Source organism: Suncus etruscus (assembly GCF_024139225.1).
Source record: "Suncus etruscus isolate mSunEtr1 chromosome X unlocalized genomic scaffold, mSunEtr1.pri.cur SUPER_X_unloc_14, whole genome shotgun sequence".
In the NCBI taxonomy this organism is placed as follows: Eukaryota; Metazoa; Chordata; class Mammalia; order Eulipotyphla; family Soricidae; genus Suncus; species Suncus etruscus.
Window position 1 is genome coordinate 57,662 of NW_026060309.1, and position 5,695 is coordinate 63,356.

The window sequence follows — 5,695 nt, forward strand, 5'->3', positions numbered from 1 at the left end:
CCCTGTTTTCCACAATGGTAACAGAATTGCCTCCTGGGTGTAGTGTTAAAACCATTCCCTGTGTTATTATTAGGGAGATTTCCAGATTTGCAATCTTTTGCCCAGTGGCGACCTCTTTTGCATTTTGGGCAGAGACCAGGCTTTGGGGCGGCGCTTTTTCCCCGGGGGTAGAAAGGCTTTGTTCCCTTACTAACTGCAAAAGTTTGCACTGGATCCAGGTTTGCTGAAGAATCATAAACATTTCTGCAGGCATATAAAAATTCATTTAAGTCAGCCTTGTCCTGCAAAGGGGCCAATATCAATTTGCAGGCTGAATTTGCATTATGATAAGCCAAACTTTTTTCTAAATATTTTCTAACCTGCTTATCTTTGACTTGTATTTTCTTTTTCTTTTTTTTTTTTTTTTTAAAAATATGGAACGCTTCACGAATTTGCGTGTCATCCTTGCGCAGGGGCCATGCTAATCTTCTCTGTATCGTTCCAATTTTAGTATATGTGCTGCCGAAGCGAGCACTTGACTTGTATTTTCAAAGCATCTTTGAGTTTAGCTACAAAGTTGATATATGGCTTATGGGGACCTTGGGTAATTCTTAAAAAGGTTCCTGCACCTGTGCTGTTCATATCAAGTTTTTCCCATGCGGATACTGCAATATCTTTAATTATGTTTAAGATTTTCTTAGGTAAAGCAGCTTGTGCCTGAATATCTGCATATTGATTTTCTGCCATTAATAATTCATACGATAGAGTGACCCCTGCCACTCGTTTTTTTGTTCCATCCGGGCTATATAATTTGGATTTCACACCCTCCGCATAGAACATTTCCCATTTCGTTCGCTGTTTAGATGGCAAGCATATTTCAGCTAGTTTTTGAAATTCATGCAGTGTCTGAAAGGTCCGGAAGTCCTAATTTTAGCTGCCCGGCGCAAAGAAATGAAGAGGCGTATGAGTTCCAGCAGATGCTTTAAAAAGTGCTTTTAATACTGACCATTATGAATGGTCAGGGTCTATGAATTCCCACCAGAATCAAAAGACCTCGTGGGTCCCTCGTTACCCCCTTATATAGGATGGGAAGTGGGAGGGGAAGAAGAGTCCTTGAGGGCTGGACTTCCGCTACGATAACACCAATGATTCGTGAGGTAGGGGTAGAGGTGGGGCCGAGGCAGTGACGACTTCCTTAAGGGGCAGGACACCCGCCAAGGTTGGTGGGGGGGGGCTGATTTCCCTTTTCAATCCCCACTTCTTGTACTGGAGGCTTCTAATCCTAGAAGCCAATGTGATTTTGGGGCCTTTACTTTCTGATATTACTGGTCATAATTATTTGCATGAGCTAACCCTGCATGGGCCAATGGCTACCAGAAGTAAAAAGGCTTAGGAGGGGCCCCAGTAGGAGTATTAGATAGGGGAGAATTCCATGCCATAAAGACCATAAGGGACCATTTAATAGCTTTGTATCTTGGCCAGCTACTCTTGATGGTGCTTGATTTTGTTTTACACATTTGAAATTAACTTTTGTGAGAGTTTGTTATTTTTGTTTAGCCCTGCTAGTTTTGCTTTTCCAGTTACCAATTTTCCTGCAACTTCTGAGCCCTACCAGTAGAGTGCTCAGACCTAGGAGTGCCTAAGAAATGTATGCTAGGCAGAGGGATGGGCTCTGTTCCTGGGATGATGTTAATGTTGGGGAGCACTAATGCTGGGATGCATAAGCCAAATTTTTACCACATATTTATATCCGTTTCGGAGGTAAATACCCTGGGCTAGAGGGATCAGGCAGGACTTTTGAGCACTGAGTACCTTCTACCTGACCCAGGTTTACAGATTTGGTGCTGTTATGAATAGCAAACAGAAGATTTAAAGCTAAACGGGATTACCTTTTGACATAAGTACAGCTAGAAGAAGCAAAGGTTAGATTACCTAGTGAGACAGGGACAGCCAGAGGCCAATTCCCCCCACCCCCAAGAGGGAGTTAAAGGCTGAGGTTTTGCTTTACACACCCATTCCGGCTCCCCCAAACACACACATTGGAAGTAGAGGACCGGAGGTAAGCAGTTCGAGCCCTTCCTTAGCAAGTGCCAGGGAGAGCATTTTCAGAGTTAGTGAGTGCATTAGGGCTGAAGTGTGCCCGCCGGACCCGTATCTTGAGAGGATTCTCAGTGTGCTTCACTTTTCAGGTTTTAGATGGAAGGCGTGAACCCAGGAAGCATGCAGTTCACCTTGACAGCAGTTCTTCTCACATAGGCTGTGAATTCCACAACGAAAATAAGGAGGTTTCTGCTTTCTTTTCTTCATTTTTGCAACTTAAACAGCTGTTGGGGTAGAGAGCCCTAAACTCCAGTTGCCTTTCCTGCACTGGGTTAGACAGAGATGAAGAAATTTTATTTTTATTAATGACTGTTTTACTTTTTAACATTACCAAGAGAAGCATAATTTTTGCTACCTGCTTTAACCTCTGGGATAGATAGGCATAATGTTATTCTTAGTAGTTAACTTGGCTTATTAATTTCTGCGGCCTTTATTTTCCCCTTATAGTTTTTTTTTTCTTTGATGACCATTTTGCTTTAGAGATTTCATTACCCTAGAAGTTATTAGAGGGAACGTGGTCGAAGATCAATCTTCTGTAGCTACTTCAGGCTGACAGGGGACTGCAGTTTCAATCTCTAGATAGGGTGAAATCTCATATTTCCCTAAAGGAGCAGTTAACTGGTTTACTTTTACAGTTTTAACACCTGAAAAGGATTAGATTAATTATACAGGGGAATATTACTTAACCCACTCAGGCCTTGGAGCAGTAAATAGCACAACTTGAATGGCATAGCTGTTCTTATTGTCTGTAATGATAGCACAAATTAATTAACAGAAAACAAAGCATAATAGCATTATGAATAAACAGTTTTGAGTTACTTCAGTTAGACTAACATTTGCATTTGCAATTTATGATTTGGTTTAATACAACTAGTAAGAGCATTTTTACATAAGTTACTTTAAAGAAGTGGGTTTTAAGTTAGGCCCACTAGAATTTTAATTAGCTACCAAAAATGGTTTTTCTCTCCACCTTTACCTTGTACCTTACCCGGTATTTGAATAACTTGGCTTTTTTCTTTGCACATATACAGCACTGTTGGAGAAATCTCCATCTGGGGCACCCCCATTACTTACAGAGCTTTTTTGAGGATAGGTTGTGGACACTGCAGGTTTTTCACAGTTACTCAGGTTTGGCTGATGAGTTGGTCGGTTCAGCATGAGGTTCTTCTGGCTGGGCATCTCACCCTCTGCAGGAATTTTTAGAGGTGACTTGTCTGTTCCACTCCTCTCCAGGTTTGGAAGAGACTGACCTCGAATTCTCTTCTGAGCTTGAGGGAGAGAGCAGGGCCCACAGGCTGTGATAATCTTCTAGGAAAATCTTCAATTTCCTTACTCAGGCCATTTATTTCAGTTTCTCGCCGGTGCCTGCTTGTCACACCGCCTCAACTCCAATTATTCCTCTGAAAGAGGGCTTTGGGGTTCCCTTACTAATTTTTTTTGATTTTCTGTTTGCATGAGGACTACTCCCCATGCAGAGAGAAAAGCCATTTGCTTGTATTCTGTGCAAAGCAACATGATGCCATGACATAAATGGTACTAAAAGGTTCTGGGAGAAGAGAAAAAGCAAATATTACTTAAATTACTTAGATAATTTTAGAATTTTTTTCTTTTCAACGAAACATTTTATACATTTTTAAATAAAACCATGACCAATTTTATAAAACCTCCTGTGATACAAATATTAATGTTCTTGGTAACATATAATGAAAAATTGCAAAATAATATTTTAATTATGCTTAATTCTAAATATAGAAATTCACTTAGTTTTCTAAACAGAAAACACCAGGAATTTACGTTACACAAATTAATGTTGAAAACCAGAAAGAATGAATACTTACTACTTTTGGTAGAACATGCTTAAAAACATTTACATTTTTTTAACCTAGAGACATATTAATAATTATTTAGATTGATTATACACATTTTTATTACACATTTTTAATTTCTTTTACACCACTTTCCTTTTTGCATGCAAGGCAAACGCCCTACCATTCGGCTTCTTCTCTTTTTCCTCCTTTTTTTTTTTTTTTTAAGCTTCGCCACTCATTTTTTTGCAGTGGTTTCGCTGCTAAAAATTTTCACGTGCACCGAAAAACAAACAAAAATAACAACAGTAATTTGCAACATTTTCTTATTAATTTTTTTAAGAAACCTTTAAGTTAGAAATTTAAATGCGGGGGCCGGGCGGTGGCGCTGGAGGTAAGGTGCCTGCCTTACCTGCGCTAGCCTAGGAGACGGACCGCGGTTCGATTCCCCGGCGTCCCATATGGTCCCCCAAGCCAGGAGCGACTTCTGAGCGCATAGCCAGGAGTAACCCCTGAGCGTCACCGGGTGTGGCCCAAAAACCAAAAAAAAAAAAAAAAAAAAAAAAAAAAGAAATTTAAATGCTTAAAAAAAAATTTTTTTTTTGACTTCCAAACCATTTGCTAGATTTTTCTTTGATATGTAAATGACCTACATTCCTCAGCCAGGTGGAGCTGGGAGGACAATAGTTTGCCCTGGGGCGTGGTGAATTTCTTCACCACGTGGTGAGTTAAAAAGCATTTTTTTTTTTTCGGCTAGAAAAAAAAAACGGCCAGTTGCTCTTTTTGGCCTGAACGCATGGCAGGATAGTTGGGGAATTGCAAAGTTCAGAAATTCTCCAGGAAAATTTATTCCCGATGGCCATTTGAGAAATCTGGGATTTGCTATTTCCAACACCCCCCGCAAAGTCCCTAGTGTGGACCTTGCATGCGCCAGCTTCCTGGTTGGGTGGGGAGCGGGTTAGGCGGGTTTCGGGCGCCCTCTCGCCGCGCCGCGGGCGGCGGGGGTTGCGCGTTTCGCTGCTGGGACGACTGACGGGCGAGGGAGACGCGGGCTCACCGGCGGTCGGTCCCTTTCCCCAGGGGTCGGCCCTTGAGAGGGGGTCGGGCTTGCGTCCCGTGGTCAGACCAAAAAAAAAAAAACATAGAACACACAGACAAGAAACAGACAGACAAACAGACAGCGTGGCGCCACAAATAACCAAGCAAAATGCGTTCAAGTAATCTCTGCATTCCACAATAAATCCTAGACAGACAACTATGCCAATGACCAAGTTCTTGAGCTCCAAAAATCACAGACAGACAACCTCTTCAGCAGCTCGGAACGTCTTCCAGCTGCTCTTACTAAACCCCTGGGGTACCACCAGGGTCGTGACCTAAGCAGCCAAAGTTCGTCAACCTCTTGCCCATCTGGTATACGCATCAGATGGGGAACCACACACACCTGGAAACGCATCAGGTGGAAGATTCCTTAGTCACCCGGGGGGACTTTAACCCCCCTATGAAACAAAGTCTGCTTCTACTCGGTTTCCACATCGAGCAAAGAGCTCATAACATTTGCCAAACCACCACAAAGCTAGCTTCCCACTGGACACAGAATACAACATAATCTCAGACTAAGACAGACACGAAGCAAAGCGTGCTCACACACACACATACACACATCAGAACTCACCAGACACCTTTTCATAGCTTTGTGCCGGGCAGAATGAGTGAGGACTCCTGGTGGCTCGCCAAAATGAAAGGTCCGGAAGTCCTAATTTTAGCTGCCCGGCGCAAAGAAATGAAGAGGCGTATGAGTTCCAGCAGATGCT

General features: G+C 42.3%; 1 non-coding gene across 1 annotated transcript; it reads right to left on the reverse strand.

Moving 5' to 3' along the window:
• Positions 1-407: 407 nt before the first annotated feature.
• Positions 408-514, reverse strand: LOC126000557 (U6 spliceosomal RNA). The gene has a single exon (XR_007492795.1). It is a non-coding gene; the product is annotated as a U6 spliceosomal RNA (small nuclear RNA).
• Between the last annotated feature and the right edge of the window lie 5,181 nt (positions 515-5,695).